Below are 19,497 nucleotides of genomic sequence, written 5' to 3'. Positions count from 1 at the left end.
AATATATGCAACCAAATTCATTAAAAATAGAGATGTCACAGCATTACCACTAAAAATATAATAAATGTTAATCTCCCTGATAATGTGTTTCCATTTTATGTGGTCTACCTACAGACTAATTCATCCCTGTGGCAAACGAAACAAGATAACAATGACATATCTCCACTTGGTATATGAATTATCCTAACAACATTTAATTCTATGGAAGTACAGATTTTCCTTAGTAGTCATCAGTCTTATAATTCATTTTAAAAAAAAAATGGTGTGTGAGGAATTTAATCAGCCATCCTGTTTTATCTGTTCAGTATGTCCAATTCTATCTCAAAATTGATGAACTTTTATACTGAAAATGTTTATCCATAACTCAAAGATTTTTAGTTTATCTGACTTAATACAAAATGGGCAAGAACATGCCTAATTCAACAGATACCAAAAATATCTCCTGCTGAACTGACATAGAGCCACTATGGTAACACTTACAGAAACCAATTGCATTATGATCAAGAGAAATATTCTCAAGGGCAAGAACATATTGTGGCTCAAACCTCTGCTAGTGGAGGAGTGCCTGATTATGTGGGCTCTTAGGGAGTTGTCTAAAGTAGGTGGGAACACCATGAGGTCCTTAAATTTAAGCACCACACAAGTGGGATATTGACTATATGAATTTTCTCTACAATAGAATTGTCCTGCTGTGCATAACCACATATTTCAGTCACATTGAGGTATTAGCCAATCAGTTGAAGCAAGTTTGCTTTCTTAAGGAGCTTAATCAGATTTTCACAGAAAATATTTGTTGGCAAATATTTCACCAAAGAATAGATCTAAAACTTATTTTTATCTTCTCTGACATGCCTTGGAGAGCTGGCCCCTTTAAGCAGGCTTCTATACACTGAGAGGCTAAGATTTAACATCGTTGGCTTTATGATGTCCAAAGACAAGCCCATGAGAACACAACTGCACAGGTTCCAAAAGAGGGCGAGTGCGTACATCCATGAAGGAGAAAACTGAAAAGCTGCCCCATACTTGCAACCTTTTCCTAAATTAAACTTCCATTTTCCTTTTTAAACTTCTTCTCACTTTGATCCTGATCAAAGCTATCCATTGTGGCTCTTAGACTATTGTTTGTCTTTGCTTGGTTCTTACCTGGATAACTATAGCTGATTATGGTCCTTTTCCCACAGCTGCCCTTGCCATTCTGAGGGGCTTTAGAATCCTACTGAGTTCTTTTATATTTTGACTTCAGACCCAATTTCTGGGCTTTAGACATCAAAATGCTTTTTAAAAAAATTCTAAATAAGGATGACGCTTATAATCAATATATATGTTTAATGGTACAAAGTTTTAGCTTCTCCTTCTGGAAAGATATTTGACAAATAACACTTGACAGAAATATGTGATTTATACCTGGAAGCTGAAATACTGATTCAGGTTTGCCTCAGCAACCAAGGTAAAAGGTTGGTCTGCTTTGGTTTTGGATGTGTAATACTTATGTTGTGCCTGTTGAGCATGCATACACACACACACACACACACACACACACACACACACACACACAGAAGTTAACAGTGGAGATAATACGTCCGTAAATTAACTAGATTTTTTTCTTTACATATTGCCAACAAAATGACTTTAATATATTACTTGGACTGTACTGGGGGATCAATTTAGTACAAACATTAAAATAAAACGTACTTTGTAAATGCACTCCAAGTGAGGTTTAGAGGCATCTATGAGACTTCTTGATTAACTTAGACACTGCTCCCACTCAATGTAAATATGGCCCGTGGCTGTGTACATTTCATAGATCATTTGCACTACTCAATAACATCTGAAGAATATTAATCAGGCTAAAATAAAAGATAGAAAGCTAAAGAAATTCAATATAAACATGTAGCAGAGTGAACTTCCTGACCTCTCCTGGTTGAACAGACAAATCTATTACTTAGAATTGGTCAACAGATACACAGGAAGGATTTGCCACAGGGTTATCAAATTTCATAACAATCAGTGACAGTGACGGGGCCTTGCTATGAACTTGAGAGTTGAGTTTAAATTAAGATGAAATGTCCTAGATCAGGCATTAGATAAAGCTGCCCATTATATTATTAATTTTAATTAGATTCTTTGCCTCCTTATGTTCTTTGATCTGAGCTAAGTAATTAAGTCCATTTTACTTTCTAATTGGATTGTAGTGCATGTCTTGCTAAATCCAAAGATAAGAGAATGTGTAGGTCTTAAATATATACAGCTTTGCAGTGGGTATCCTGTTTATAGAATGGTGCTTTGGGGGTAAGAATACATTTTCAAATTTACTTTACTACAGCAATAGTGTTGATCTTTCCAGGGAGAATATAAAACATGATTTCTTACATTTATGTAATGTTTCCTGCTGAGTCCTTACTTTTAAAACAGAGGCTTTTGGAATATAGAAGGAAGATATTTTCTAGAAAGAGAGGTTTAGGGGCCCCAGAGACAAAATGCAGCCCATCTTAAAGACAATGTTCCTAAGATAAGACTAGATTCTGGTTATGAGCCAGATCAATGATTTGATGGTGCAGCTTATCTTGACCCAACCGTCAGACTGTTGGAAACCTTAAATTTAATGATGCAGATGACTTTTGAGGTTGAGAATAAGGAAAATAACTAAAATTGAGCACATAATCTATTCAAGGCATGGTGAAAAGTATTTCATATAAATCATCTCATTTAACCTAACATTCCCCCCTTTGGAGTAAATATTTCACTGAAGTTCATTTTACAGAAAACTGTAAAGAAAATTGAAGCATAAAGACTTAATGTGACTTGACTCTATTGTTACATATCAGATGTAAACCTTGAACTGATGTATTTATAACTCCAAAATCTATGTATGTTTTCATCATTATCTGTCTCTGTACCAACTCTAGTTTAATCACAAGTCTTAGGAACCTCTTCGAGTCTTCATTTTCCTACATATAAGGTGGAGCCTGAAATACTTAAAACACTGCACCCGGCTGGCTCAGTCTCTTGGTTTCGGCTCAGGAGATGATCTCGTGGTACCTGAGATTGAGCCCCTCATTGGGCTCTATGCTGACAGCATGGAGCCTGCTTGGGATTCCCTCTCTCTCTGTCTCCCTCTCTCTCTCACTCTCACCCCTCCTCTGTTTGTGCTGCCTCTGTGTCTCTCAAAATAAATAAATAAACTTTTTTTTAAATTTGTTTTTACATTTATTTATTTTTGAGAGACAGAGATAGAGAGAGAGGGAGGCAGAGCACAAGTGGGGTAGGGGCAAAGAGAGAGGGAGACAGAATCGGAAGCGGGCTCAGGCTCCGAGCTGTCAGCACAGAGCTCGATGCGGGGCTCGAACTCACTGACTGCCAGATCATGACCTGAGCCAAAGTCGGCTAATCAACCGACTGAGCCACCCAGGTGCTCCAATAAATAATTTTTTTTTAAGTTTTCTTCATAGCGTACAAGGCTTTCTGTAACCTGACTGCTTAACTTGTGTGACTTTATGTCCTATCACTCACCTGCTCCCCACACTGATTCAAGCAGCCACCCAGACAGACTGCTGGCTTTTCTTCAAACACTGGCAAACATTCTCTGCCCAGAGCCCTTGTTTTTACTCGATCTTCTTCCCCATACCTATGCATATGTTTTTCCTTAATTCAAGTCTCAGCTCAAATATGGCCTTCTCTGAGACGCATTCTCTGACCATCCCATACAAAATACTATGAAATATCACAAACACTCCACCAACACCACTTTCTTCACTATTTACCCCTGAGTCCATTTGATTTTTCTTCAGAATCTGTATTATATGACCACTGATTTTATTTACTTTTGTACCTTTCATGTTTACTACCTTCCTCGTACAGAAACAGGTTTCATGAAAGAAAAAGGCCTTGATTTGCTTTGCTCACGGCAATGTCTCTAGAGAAGAAAGGGTGTATGGAACACTATATAAACTCATTTTAAAAAATAATCTTTCTCCCCATGGGGCCCCTGGGTGGCTCAGTCGGTTAAGCGGCCAACTTCAGCTCAGGTCATGATCTCCCGTTCCGTGAGTTCAAGCCCGAGTCAGGTTCTGTGTTGACAGCTCAGAGCCCGGAGCCTGCTTCGGATTCTGTATTTCCTTCTCCCTGCCCCTCCCCCACTCGTACCTCTGTCACTGTCTCTGCCTCTCTCTTTCAAAAGTAGATAAACATTAAAAAAAATATTTTTTAAATAATGAATGGTGGGGCGCCTGGCTGGTTCAGTCAGTCAAGCGATCAACCCTGGATTTTGGCTCAGGTCAAGACATTACGGTTTGTGGATTGAGCCCCTCCTCCGGGTCTATGCTGACAGTGCAGACCCTGGTTGGGACTCTCTCTCTCTCTCTGCCCTTCCCCCTTTCACACTCCTGCGTGCACACATGCTCTCTCTTTGTCTCTAGCTCTCGAAATAAATACGCTTAAAAAAAATAAACTTTAGTAAATAAATAAGTAACAATGAAAGGTGAATGAATTAATGAATGAATGAACAGATATATGTTAATGTGCATTATATTAAAAGTACTATTGTACGCATTTTGAAATATGTCTGGTTTTATACACATATTTTCCAAAGATCTTTTTTAAACCTTTTTTTTTTATATGACACAAAATCTTCTATAAACACTGAGCCATCACACTAATACATTTGAGAAGAAGGAAATATCCTTGTTGGAGAAGGTCCAAGAGCAGGGCTCTTGTTTAAATTATGTATTTATTTCTAATACCTGCATTTCTTTAACCTTCCCAGCCAGGCACATTTAGCAATCTATCCTTGGTGAATCCCATTTCATGTTTTGGTGATAACACGTTTAGTTAGATAAAGTGACTTTAACTAGTAAAGTAGTAATATCAACTATAATTTTGGCCCCTGTTTGCCCTGATCTCCCAGCCTCTGAATTACCTGTAGGAATGGAGTCTAATTTTTACCCTACACATCCTGTTCAACTTTCTTCTCTCATTTCTCTGCCCACTGCTCCTAATATCTGTTCGACCCATGTGGACCCCTGGATGTGCCCTTAATCCTTGCTGTTGGAACTTCTGATTGCTTACCTAGCCCTGGGATTTTGTGTGGTCTCCAAACTCCACTCTGACTTTTCATTCTACTGTTTTAGTTACCATGTTCATCTAATTCCAAAATTTTGAAGGACGTTTTATTGTAACAAATTCAAAATTATAGTGAATGAAGTTATTGGTTAAAGGAAGAAATCACTAAGTATATCAAAAGTCAATAGCTATACATATTTAATATCTAATAGTATTTATTTTCATTGCTGGTTAGAAGTATATCCTATCAACATGTACATGAGATACAGTGTTACAATATGCTGTGGTAAATTACCTGTATATGAAAAATGAGGTTTATTTATAATATAATTATAAATAGCAGAAAAAACACCCTTTCTAAATATCAAGGAATTCTGTCATGGCTCCCTACAATAGTTTTGTGTTAATCTTTAAGGAGAAAATGGTGTAAAGCACTTGGTAAAATTTCAAGTGATTTAGTATGTAAACTACAACTTGATTATAGAGTATAATTCAAAGTATACATGATTTTTCAAAGGGCATTATGATTTATTGATTTTTTATTTAAAATATTGTTATTATTTTGCCACATGGCTTTACAAACACAGGAGTGAAAACAACATTTCTCATCGCATATGTGATAAGATTTTCCATAGATGATTATAGAAATAACAAACATGACATACTGGGAAAACTGGATGAGAATGAGCTATATGTTTAAATAATAGATTCTACTTAATGAATTGGAAAACTGGACATTTGCTAGATGATAATATGAAGAAAAAATAATTTGTGCTTTACAGAAAATCTGTGCTTATAATTATGTTCTCTTACGCACAATGTGAACAATATTTCTTTTGAGGTAGACATAAGAATTCAAAATTAATTAAAATGGCATCCCCAAAAGACATTTAACACATTTAACATTAAACACATTATTATAGGGGCGCCTGGGTGGCTCAGTCGGTTGGACGTCCGACTTCGGCTCAGGTCATGATCTCGCGGTCTGTGAGTTCGAGCCCCGCGTCGGGCTCTGTGCTGACAGCTCAGAGCCTGGAGCCTGTTTCGGATTCTGTGTCTCCCTCTTTCTCTGACCTTCCCCCGTTCATGCTCTGTCTCAAAAATGAATAAATGTCAAAAAAAAAGAAAAAAAAAGAAAAAACATTATTATAGGCATTACCCTATCCCTTCATACCTAAAATGGGGCACATGCATGGCCATCACACATGACTATCTGAGAGGATCAAATCAGGATGTTTATGCTTTCAGACCAAAAATCAACAGAGCACTTGAGTTTTGTTAGCTATTCAAACTTCTCTTCTGTCTATTCAATGTTCTGCTTTCCTATTGCTAATGTTCATTGCCTCAAATTGGCTGAAATATACGCTTTTTGTGTTCTACGAAAATTCCATCTTCTCTTGACAAATGTCCTTATGTCCTTAGAGTTCCTAAATTTATTCACTGATGAAACACGTCTTCATAAATTCATTACCTAGTATAATAAATGTTTCTTTAAAAAGAATGAAAGAAGAGACTCTTAAAAACTGAGAATAGACTGAGGGTTGATGGGGGGTGGGAGGGAGGGGAAAGTGGGTGATGGGCATTGAGGAGGGCACCTGTTGGGATGAACACTGGGTGTTGTATGGAAACCAATTTGACAATAAATTTCATGTTAAAAAAATAAATTAAAAATTAAATTAAATTAAATGAAAAAAAAAAAGAATGGAAGAAAGAAAGAGAAATAAAGAAAGATTTACTTCCAGAAAAACTTTAGATATTTGTGATTTAAATACATTTAGGCAATTTATTATTGTCTGAGAATTAAATACTATCCACTGTTTCATTATGCCCTGGCCTTCATATATTCTTTACGAAAGTTTCAGGTTGCTAAGTATGCATGGATCTCAACACAGGTATGCAGTATTATTGAATGAGATCTCTGTCTTTAAAAAGATTTAAGTCTATCCCTCAACATAGTAAACATCATATATGACTCACGACTAATATTATACTCAATAGTGAAAGGTTGAAATCTGTCCCTTTAAGATCAGGAACAAGACAGGGGCACCCACTGTCACCACTCCTTTTCAACATAGTACTAGAAGTCTTAGCCAGAGCAGTTCCTCAAGAAAAAGAAACAAAAAGCATCCAAATTGGAAAGGAAGAAGTGAAACTGTCTCTGCTTGCTGATGATACAATTTTGTATATAGAAAATCCAAAAAAAGTCCACCAAAAAATTGCTAGAACTAACAAATTCAATTTTAATATTTAATTATACATATGACATTATATTTATGATGAATTATATATATGATGACTATAAATGATGAGTTGTATAATTATATATGTGTATATATGATGAAATATTATTCAGTCTATAAAAAGAAGGAAATCCTCCCATCTGACACAACATGGATGGACCTTGATGGTAGTATGCTAAGTGAAAAAGCTAGAGAGAGAAAGACAAATACCATACGATCTCACTTATACATGGAATCTAAACAACATCAAACTCAGAAATGGGGACTAGAATCATGGTTTCCAGGGGTAAGATGTGAAGGAAAAAGGGAAAAGATCAAAAGTAGCAAACTTTCAGTTTCAAGAGGAATAAATTTCAGAGATCCAAAGTACAACATGATGACTCTATCATATTGTACACTTGGAAGTTGCCATGGCAGCAGAGTTTTAATGCTCTCACCATAGCAACAACAAAATGGGAATATGTGACATAAAGGATATGTCAACCAACCTTATTTTGGTAAATATTTCACAACATATACATGTGTCAACTCATCACATTGTACACCTTAAATTTACACAATGTTATATGTTGTCTGTCTCAACGAAGCTGGGAAAAGAAAGATCAAAGATGATGACCATCCTTCTATTTTAAGGCAGCAATGTAGCAGTTTGCCCCATCCACCTTAACTAGATGGCTACTCCATGTAACATTAAGAAGGGGACTCTGAACATGTACTTTCGTTTTTGTATTAACATTAAAAGTACGTGAACAATAATTATTTTGAGTAAATTGCAGTTTTAGTGGATTAAATGTTTCCTTTAGGATAAATGTCTTCATATATTTTGTGGAAATATGTAAATCGTTTAAAACCATTGTTTATAATATATTCAATTTATGATTGTTGGTTTTTGGACAGTGAGCATGATCTTTAAGTCAGGCAGGTTATAAAAGTGAAGTGGCAGCTGGTGCTTAGGGAATGCTAGAAAGACTCAACAAATATCATCCCTACTCAGAAGAACCCTGAGAAAAAGGAAAATGCCTTTCTTTAAAAGAGTAATGAGAAGTTACTTTCCTTTTATTAGGAAAAAATATCCACGTTCACAATTACATGACTCAATTATTTAAATTCTTTCTTCTCACACTCAGAGAAAGGGAAGATATGATCTACACCACCTCATACCCCTGGAAGGGGAATTTTCCCTAGACTGAGAAGAAAATTAGTCATAAAATGAAATATCCAGAGCTCGTATGTAGGTGACAAAATAAGAATACTGGCAAGATTTTATTTCTCAACCTGTCTTTTTAGCTAAATATAAGGTGCGAATATAAAGAAATGAGATTGGTTAAAAAAATAAAACAGATAACAAAAAGAAATAAAAGTCATCCACATCGGTAAGGAAAAAAGAAGTAAAACTTTCACGATTTGCAGATGACATGATACTCTATGTAGAACGCCTGCAAGACTCCACCACAAAACTGTTGGAACTGGTAAATTCAGCCAAGTTGCAGATGAATATACAGAGACTGGATGTGCTTCCATACAGCAATAATAAAACAGCAGAAAGAGAAATCAAGAAAAAAATCACATTTATAATTGCATCAAAAACAATAAGAAACCTAGGAATCAGCCTAATCAAAGATGTGGAAGACCTGTGCTCTGAAAACTATTTAACACTGATGAAGATGACACAAAGTAATGGAAAGACATTTCAGGCTCATGACTTGGAAGGACAAATATTGTTAAAACATCTACACTACCCAAAGCAATCTACACGTTAACTGCAATCTCTCTCAAAACAACATTAGCATTTTTTTGCAGAGCTAGAGTAAACAATCCCAAAATGTGAATAGAACCACAAAAGACAAGCACACACTCACGTGCATGCATACACGCACGCGCGCGTGCACACACACACACACACACACACACACACACACACAGGTAAGAATCCGAGTGGAGTACTGTTCCCTTTCAAAGAATCCAAGTGACTATTATTCCCTTTCATAGGGTCACTGAAAATTGCACACAGGATATAATCTGTATCCCACTGCTCTGAAATATTTTAGATCCATCTATGAGAAGAGGTTAAAAATGTTAGGCTATAATACAATGGAAAGAGTTTGTGATTTGAAGTTAACCGTGAGTGTTTTGATGCCACCTTGCAAAGTATATTATATTGAGCAACTAACATGAGCCTCACTTTCAGTAATCGCACTCTGTAGCTGTGAGAATGATATAATAAAAACACATAATAATTATGTGATACCTACTCAATAGTCAATTTTTACCTTCTTTTCTCCTTTTTCCCTGTCATGAATAAAACCAAACTGCCAAATCCTTGACAAGTACCGTTGCTACCTTTTCAAATTTGTTTCTCACTCATTCACATGTCCCACTTTTACATGGAACCTATTCTTTAATCAGCCTTAACTCATTGAACATGCTTCAAGTAATATATAATATTTCCTTCCTGTAGTGGAATTCATTCATGTAGTTCCTTCTAGTAAAGGACTCTCCCCTGAACCTCAGTTTAATCTATGGCAATGTCACTGTTCAAGCAAGTATCACTGAAAGAATCCCCTGAGCCCAGATGGATGTAAGTCCTTCCTTTATGCTTTAATATAGCCAGACTCCTACTTCCTTGCACACCCTTTCACATCATAGAACACATTTACAGCATTTATTTATTTATATACTTTATTTCAGGGAAGGAGCAGTAGTTTATCTTGTAGTCTTCCCCAGTAGACACCCCTAGTTGGTATTCAAACAAGGTGTTTTGGGTAAGTGTCTGTGAAATAAGAACTACAGAATTGTTCTGTATTCCATCTAAAATTTGTAATACAAACAGATTCTCAGAAGCTCCACAGTGTGAACAATTTTAAAGTCAATGCTCTTTTCTACTTAAATAAGAAAATAAGGTGTTTTGGGCTATTGTGCTGTTTGTTTTAAAAGTCCAATATAAAAATACTAAAACCAACTTTTTGCTGAACTCTTTTTTGTAACTTATTTCTCCTGTTTTTACTTATGCGATATTGGAGGGTTTTTCAAATGATAAGAATTTATGTCTCTTACCTTCTCTGTCCTGCCTTAAAAAATCCACCAAAAAAATGCATTTCATGTCCTTGATGCTGTTTGCATCTTAGCTGATAAAAGACTTGCACTGTCATTTTTGACAACTAGATTTAATTTAAATTATCACATATTATTATTATTCTCTTTTTAAATTTCTCTTCAATTTTTATTTTATTTTTTTCACAGTTCAGTCCCTAGTAATCTGACATATTGTGATATTAACAATTTGGTAATATTGTTGCCACTTTCCAGTATGCTCCAGTATAAATTTGTAATCGTTTTCATATGTAACTGTTTACTTTGACTTTTAAGTTTAATATTACAACAAAAAGTACATTTCCACAGTATTACATATGCTTTGTAGATACCCTTTTAAATGCCCACAAGATAGGCTGTAACCATACTTCAACTATGGGGTATTTAGAATGGTTTCTTATTAAGTTAATTTTTTTGTTATCTTTCGCTATTTTCCTTTTACTGAGTTTGCTTTTTGCATTCACCTTAACCGTATGATTGGAATCAATTGCATTTAATTAATTAGGACATCTCCTGTTCTATACCTTGTTCTGTGTCCTTAGGGTTTACACCAGATGTTTCCTAATTTAGGAATTCTGCTCTTCAGCAACTAAGTCTGGAGGTGGAACATTCTTCATTATGAGGCCATGCATACAGCTCTGATCACCTGGTGTAGGTCCCAGCTTCACCATATCTTGGCTCTATCACTTTGGCTGCTATACTTCTCAGTGCTTCTGTCTTCTCCGCTGGTAATACAGGGGTGATGATAATAGATTCCTTAAGGCAGGGGATTAAATTAGCAAATGTATATAAATCACAAGTTTGTGAAATGGGTATATAATACATATATTAATATATCAGGAGCCTCACATGGCCTGCTGTAGAACTGATTGATATTCTTAGCTGTGTTTTGGTTGATATTTTTGATTAATGGCTTGCCTGAAGACATTCATATGCTAATGAAAGCCAGAGATAATATGAACAGAGGTGTTAAAGCTCTGTGAACAGTTTGGCCTGTTGGGTTAGATAATCTGGAAAGATTTATGAACCCAGGTTATTAACATGCTTACAGCCTAGAAATCTAGGACTTAGAGGTTTTACATATTTTCAGCTTTATAATGATTAAGTGAATTAAAAAATACGATGTCTTAATGTGTCAATTATACTTGCATAAGAAAGGAAACCACATCTTTTTTTTAATGAGGTATAATTGACATGCAACATTACATTAGTTTCAGGTCTATAGTATAGTGATTCAACTTTTGTATACATTACTAAATGATCACCATAACAGGGCTGGTTACCACCTGTCTCCATATACACTAATATACAATATTATTGACTATATTCCCCATCCTGTACATTATATACCCGCAACTTATTTATTTTAAATATTTATTCATTTTCAGAGAGAGACAGGCCATAAGTAGAGGAGGGGCAGAGAGAGGTGGAGAGAATCCCAAGCAGGCTCCATGCTCAGCACCGAGCCTGATATGGAGCTCAATTTCATGAGCCATGAGATCATGATCTGAGCCAAAATCAAGAGTTGGACACTTAACTGACTGAGCCACTAACCCAGGCACCCCATAACTTACTTATTTTACAGATGGAAGATTATACTTCTTGATCTCCTTCACCCATTTTGCCTCCCTCACACTCTTCCCCTCTGGTGAGCAGCAGTCTATTCTTTGCATCTCAGAATTTGGATTTTGGTTTTTGTTTGTTTTAGAATCCATGTATAAGCAAAATCATGTGATATTTGTTTTTGCTCTGTCAGACTTCTTTCGCCTAACCGGATAGCCTCACTGTCCATTCATGTTGTTGCAAGTGGCCAGATTTCATTCTTTTTTTTTTTTTAATGTCAGAGTAGTTTTCTGAAATGAGAACTACTACTCTGAGTAGTATTCCATTGTATATATAGTACATATTCTTTATCCATTCATTTATGGATGAGCACTTAGTTTGTTTCCATAATGTGTCTATTATAAATAATGCTGCAATAAAGCATATATCTTTTTGAGTTACCATTGTTGTTGTTGTTTTCAGATAGATACATAGTAGTTAACTACTGGATCACACGGTAGTTCTATTTTTATTTTTTTTGAGAAACCTCTATAATATTTTCTATAGTGGCTACACCGATTTACATGCCCATGAACAGTGTACAAGAGCTCCCTTTCTTCACATCCTCATTAATACTTTTTATTTCTTGTCTTTTTGATAATAGCAATCCCAAAAGATATAATATCTGTTATATCATTGTGGCTTTGATTTACATTTCCCTGATGACTGACAATGGTGAACATCTTTTTATATAATTGTTGGCCATCTGTATGTCTTCTTGGGAAAAGTATCTATTCAGATCCTCTGCCTATTTTTTATTTGGATTGTTTGGAGGGGGGAGACATTGTTGTTGTTGTTATTGAGTTGTATGAGTTCTCTATATGTTTTGGATATTAACCCTTTATTGGATATATTATTTGCAAATATTTTTTTCCAATCAGTAGGTTGTATTTTCATTTTGTTGATGGCATCCTTCATTGTGCAGAAGCTTTTTAGTTTGTTGTAAGTTCCAATACTTTATTTTTGCTTTTGTTGCTCTTGCCTTTGAAATGAGATCCAGAAAGACATTGCTATGACCTATGTCAAGGAGATTAATGCCTATGAATCCCTCTAGGAGTTCTATGGTTTCAGATTTACATTCATGTCTTTAGTTAATTTTTTTTATTTTTTTAATGTTTTTATTTATTTTTGACAGAGAAAGAGACAGAGAATGAGTGGGGGAGAGGCAGAGAGAGGAAGACACAGAATCCAAAGCAGGCTCCAGGCTCTGAGCTGTCAGCACAGAGCCCGACACGGAGCTCGAACTCAGTGACTGACATTATGACCTGGGCTGAAGTCAGACGCTTAACTGACTGAGCCACCCAAGCACCCCTTCTTTAATTCATTTTGAGTTAATTTTTACATAGGATATAAGATAGTGGTCCAGTTCCATTCTTTTTCATGTGGTTGTTTAGTTTTCTCAACATCATTTATTGAAGACACTGTCCTTTCCCCACTGTATATATCTTGGATCCTTTATCATCAATTAATTGACCATATGTATGGGTTTATTTTTTGGCTCTCTATTCTGATCCTTTGACTTATGTGTTTGTTTTTATGTCAATACCATACTGTATTGATTGCTATAGCTTTGTAGTATAGTTTGAAATCAGGGAGGATACTATATCCAGCTTTTCCTTCTTTCTCAAAATTATTTTGGCAATTCAGAATCTTTTTGATTCCACTCAAATTTTAAATTATTTGTTCCTGTTCTGTAAAAACTGCCATTAAAATTGAATCTGTAAATTGCTTTGAGTAGTATGGACAATTTGACAATATTATTTCTTCCAGTCCATGAGCACAGAATATCTTTCCATTTATTTGTGTCTTCTTCAGTTACTTTCATCAATATTTTATAGTATCCAGTGCATAAGCCTTTCACATCCTTGGTTAGACTTACTCTTATAAATGTTATTATTTTTGATACGATTGTAAATGGGATTTTTACCTTGATTTCTGTTTCTGACGGTTTGTTATTAGTGTACAGAAATGCAAATTATTTTTGTATATTAAATTTGTATGCTGCAACTTTATTGAATTCATTTATTAGTTCTAGCAGCTTTTTTTTAACGTTTATTTATTTTTGAGGCAGAGAGAGACAGAGCATGAACGGGGGAGGGGCAGAGAGAGAGGGAGACACAGAATCACAGAATCGGAAGCAGCCTCCAGGCTCTGAGCCATCAGCACAGAGCCGGACGTGGGTCTCAAACTCACGGACCGCAAAATCATGACCAGAGCTGAAGTCAGACGCTTAACCAACTGAGCTACCCAGGTGCCCCAGTTCTAGTAGCTTTTTGGTAGAGTCTTTAGAGTTTTCTATACACAGTATCATGTCATTTGCAAATAGTCATAGTTTTATTTTTTATCCAATTTGGATGTCTTTTATTTATATTTTCTTAACTAGCTGCTCTGGCTAGGACTTCCAATACTATGTTGAATAATAGTGGGGAGAGTAGGCACCCTTGTCTTATTCCTGACTTTAGAGGAAAAAACTTTCACCTTTTCATCACTGAGTATCATATTAGCCATGGGTTCATAATTTATGGCCTTTAGGATATTGAGGTGCATTCTCTGTTAAGGGTTTTTCTGATAAATGGATGTTAAATTTTGTCAAATGTGTTTTCTGCATCGAGATCTTCGTAGACTTTTATCTTCATTTTGTTAATGCAGTATGTCACAGTGATGGCAGATGTTGAAACATCTTTGCATTCCTGGAATAAATCCCACTTGATCGTGGTATATGATCCTTTTAATGTGTTTTTGAAATCATTCTGCTAACATTTTGTTGAGGATTTTTGCATCTATGTTCATCAGGAAGATTGGCCTGTAATTTCCCTTTTGTGTGTGTGTGTGTCTGTTTGATTTTGGTACCAGAGTAATGCTGGCCTTGTAAAGTGAGTTTGGGAGCACCCCTTCCTCTTCAGTTTTTTTGAGGCATTTGATGATAGGTATTAAGTCTTTGAACATTTGATATAATTCACCAGTGAAGCCATCTGGTTCTGGTTTGCTGGGAGGTTTCTGATTGGGAACATAGTCAATGATATTGTATATGGAGACAGATGGTAACCAGGCTTATTATGTTGATAATTTCATAATGTATAAAAAGGTTGAATCACTATATTAGAGACCTGAAACTAATGTAATATTGCATGGCAATTATACCTCATTAAAAAAAGATATGATTTTCTTTTTTATTAAAGTATAATTGACACATTAAGACATAGTATTTGTTTTATTCACTTAATCATTATAAAGGTGAAAATATGTAAAACCTTTAAGGCCTAGATTTCCAGGCTGTAAGCATGTTAATAACCTGGGCTCATAAATCTTTTCAGATTATTTATTTATTATGCTGTTTATGGAAACAGGCCTGTATCATAATGAGCTTTCCTCTTGGAACTGCTTTTGCTGCTTCCCCTAGAGTTCTGTTGATTTCCAGCTCATTGATTTCTGCCTCACCTGCTCTACTATTGAACCTCTTTAGTGTGATCCTCTGTTTGGGTATATTCTTCAGCTCTGTGAATTCTTTTCAGTACTTTCTTATATTTTCTATCACTATTGAAGTTTTCCCTGCATCCATGTATTCTCCTCCTGAATTCAGAGAGTGTCTTTACGGGCATTACTTTGAATTCTAGCTGACTCTCTTAATCAAGGTCTTTTTCTGAGGTTTTTGTCTTGTTTCACATAAAACATGCTTCTCTGTTTTCTCATTTTGCTTGACTCTATGTTGTTTCTATGTATCAGGCAAAACAGCTACCTCTCTGAGTCTTGTAGAAGCGGCCTGTGGAGGTGATGAAGGTTCTCATTCAGCATTTCCATAGTGCTTGGTTATCTCTTAAATCTCTATGCTTTTCTAAATCACCTAATTTGTTATTGATAAGTTTCTGTTGAGGGTGTACCAAGATTTGTCACTATTCCATGAGAAGAGTCTCATTTGGCACCTATTTTCAGGCCGACGAGAAGTCATACCCTCGGGCAACAGTTTTTAAAGTCTGCAAATCTATACACTCCTGTCAGGCTGCAATGGCAATCCCTGTTGGCCTCCTGACCAGTTCTGGAGATGCTTCTTGAGTGATGGTTGCGAAAAGCTGGGCTCCACACAAGTGTATATGCTCCTTCCCAGGAGCCTTCATCAAGTTGTAGCAAGGCCAAGGGGGTGCACAAGGATGGTGTCTACCTGGTTATCTTCCCTGGGAGTGTCTCTTTAGTCTCTAGTTGTCTGGAACCTGAAGACTGTCCCTCAGGCTGAAGCTCCAAGCTTAGTAAATTGGCCATTTTCACAAGGAGACTGGTGCTTCAGTCTGCTATCTTTGTAGTGCCCTGAGAGTTGTGGCCCACCAAGAGCTGTCTTTGAAATTGTTCCATTCTTAGGAAGTTCTGGAATGCCAGCCCTCTTGACCACCAAAACCACGCAATCAAAAGTCACCCCCTGCGTGAATTGTGCACTACCACTGGTTTTCGCTAAGCAGGCAAAGTGTATAAGGCTCAGGGCATGCTCAGGACATGCTCACAGGCTTCACAAAGGCAGTGGGCGAGTGCCTTGTCTATGCATTCCTGCTGCTTTAGGCTGGGAGCAGGAGAATGCCTTGACCACTTGTGCTCACCAGGCCCAGCCAGGGGTCAAAGAAGTCTCACGATGGCCTGTACACTCCAGCTTCAACAAGGCAATGGGGCAGTGCAGCAATTGCTTGCCCCTTGGCCCCCACCATCTTTTAGCAAGGCTACAGGAGGGTGCCACTACTGTGATGGCCTACCTGCACCAACAGGGTAGGGAGAGAGTGCAAAAATGGTGTCTTCCAGCACCTCTGTCTTCGAGGATTTTTAGCTGTTTCCTGCCCATCCAGTAGATGCTTTTATATTTGCAAATGACTCTCCTTCACATTTTGTCTAGGTGCTTTTCACACTGCTATTTTTTTACGGGGTTTCAGAGTGAGTAAAACTACACAGGAGCCCTTTAAAAGGGGAATCTCAGTTTCCTATAGCACTTTAGGATGTCAGCCCTGTTGGTTTTCGAAGTCAGACATTTGGGGAGCTCATCTCTCTGGTGCGGATTCCAGGGATGGGGTGCCCGATGTGGGACACCAACACCTCACTCCCCCAGGAGAAGCGCCAGATGGGTGAGATCCCTCCCTTTTGTGTGTTGCTGCACTGGGGGTGGGATTTTTGGTGAGACTGTGTCTCTGCCTCTCCTACCCATTTCGATGGGGTCTTTTAATCCTTTATTGTGGATAAGCAGTTCATCTAGTTTTCAGATCTTTTTCAGAGGGACTTAATCCATAGGTAGTCTTGGATTTTGTGTGTCTATGGAAAAGGTGAGTTCAGGATCTTCCTATGCTACCATCTTGCAGAACTACTATTCAAATTTTTGATGCCACATGGAGAATAACTGCAAAACTTGATTTTTCCAATGCAATCTTTTTCCAAACAAGTCCTCATGTCAGTCTTCAAGTGCATGTCAGTTTGTTCTGGTTTTGTTTCCTTGTTTTTTGATTATCTGTTTGTTTTTGCAATTAAGACTATTTTGTATCTGGTTTTATCTTCTCACCATCACTACCGTGTAAGAAGGTAATGAGAATCATCTCACGGTTCTTACTACCCTCTCTATTAACATGTTTGCTCTGACTTTGCTGGCAGGAGTGATCTTACTGATTTTCTATTGAACTAGGTAGAGAAATAGCCTTGTATTATCTCCACAGATAGTTGGCCTTCCTAAGTCATTTATCAATTCTTATTACCATGAATGTAGGAGTAATTGAAATTCTGCGTTGTCATCACCCACCACTGATATGACCTGAATTCTTCCCTGTGATACTTTCCTATCTCTTCTTATTATACAATAACTTCTTCTGGTAATTTATGCACATTTTGAATATTCCCATTCAATTTTGTGTGATGTGAGGCACACGGATGTTCTGCAGTGCTTCTACAAGATAGTTCATAGAAAGAAAGAAGTTTAATATATGACAAACATATTATTACTAGATGTGCTCTGATGTGGAACATGTGAGATTATACAGAAATGGAATAGAGAACCTTCATGTTTATCTTTTCTCTGTCTAATATGGAAAAATGTCTCTAGCTGAACTTAATAAAATATTTACTGTATGGTATATTTTTCTCCACAAGGCAGGCAAGTTAGGCCTGCCATAGCCCTGATGACTCAGTGAGAAATCAAACACAGAAGGGTTTAACCTGATTTCAACACAAATTTCCTTGTAAGCTAAGGAGTTGTATCACTAAGTACTCACTTGTTCTCCTATTCCAGTCCCTCAAACCAAAATCATCAAACTTGGTCATCTGGGGTTTTCTGAATGCTGGATTCTTCTCCATTTGAGACTGCTGAAAATTTTAAATGCATGGATTGTGGGCACTTCAGGTTGACCTTTATGAAGAATAGGGGAAAGTTGCACCCACTCATTGGTGTCTTTGAGCTCAAGAGCATTCTTTGCACCACGTGTTTATTGTTTTAGCAGCTTACCAGTGAATGCAGACTTACACCCTGCATACATCATCATTCACTCCAATTTACATGTTAACTACATGCATAGCCTATCCAAGTTCACTCAAAAAGTGTATTTTCTTTTCAAAAATAAGACTTCTTTCTCAAATTCATTTCACTAAACCCTAGAAGTAAATATTTCTAGAATCTATTCTTTCTTTTCCAAGCATTACCATTGTCATAGTCCAAACACTTATAAACTCTCTGCTGGATAATTACCAGAGCATCCTGACTGTCTCCTCTTTCTCATGCTACACTGTTCCAGATAGATCTTTGTTAAAAGAAATTCTTGTATCTAACTTCCATGTTTAGTATCCCCCAATGATTTCCTGTGAAACACAAAACAATCTATGCACCTTAATATACAAGACCCTTCTTAATCAGAACAACCTTTCCAGTTCCTTTTATTACCATCATTCACTTTGAAAATTACTCATAGTTCCAATACACTAAATGCTCACCCATACCCCTGCTTTACAAATCAATCTTCCTCTTAAACTTTCCTCCTCCTACCATATCGCCAATTTCCTACTTAGAAATTAGATCCTGTCATTCTCCAATGTCTTATATAAATTAATTTATTCTCATGTACAGTAAAATCATTTGTTATTAATATTTTCAGTGTAGTATATAGCTTAATGTGTTACAAGTGTGCTTAAAAGCAAAGATGGTCTAAACCATCTTTGCAATGTTAAGTCTTGTGAAATATCTTACACTCATGTGCAATGAATTTTAATAAAATTGAATTCAATTTTATTTAGCAAATCCTTATTATTTACTTAGTGTGGGATAATTTATTTTATAAGTATATGATTATTAGGCAAATAGTGACATAATACTTTTTTGCAATGTGGTTTAGAAATTCAATTACATATATGAATGGTAACATCTAATTTAGGCAAATCAACTCATTTCTCCTTCTTCCTTGAAAAACCAAAACTCCAAGAGCTGTTCCTGTTCAGAAAATGTTGCTTATGCCCTAGAGCCTTTATCAATGAAATTTCTCCAGACCTCATCTCAATTTTATCC

This window comes from Acinonyx jubatus, chromosome D4 (genome assembly GCF_027475565.1).
Source record: "Acinonyx jubatus isolate Ajub_Pintada_27869175 chromosome D4, VMU_Ajub_asm_v1.0, whole genome shotgun sequence".
NCBI lineage: Eukaryota > Metazoa > Chordata > Mammalia > Carnivora > Felidae > Acinonyx > Acinonyx jubatus.
Note: the sequence above shows the minus strand (reverse complement) of the source record.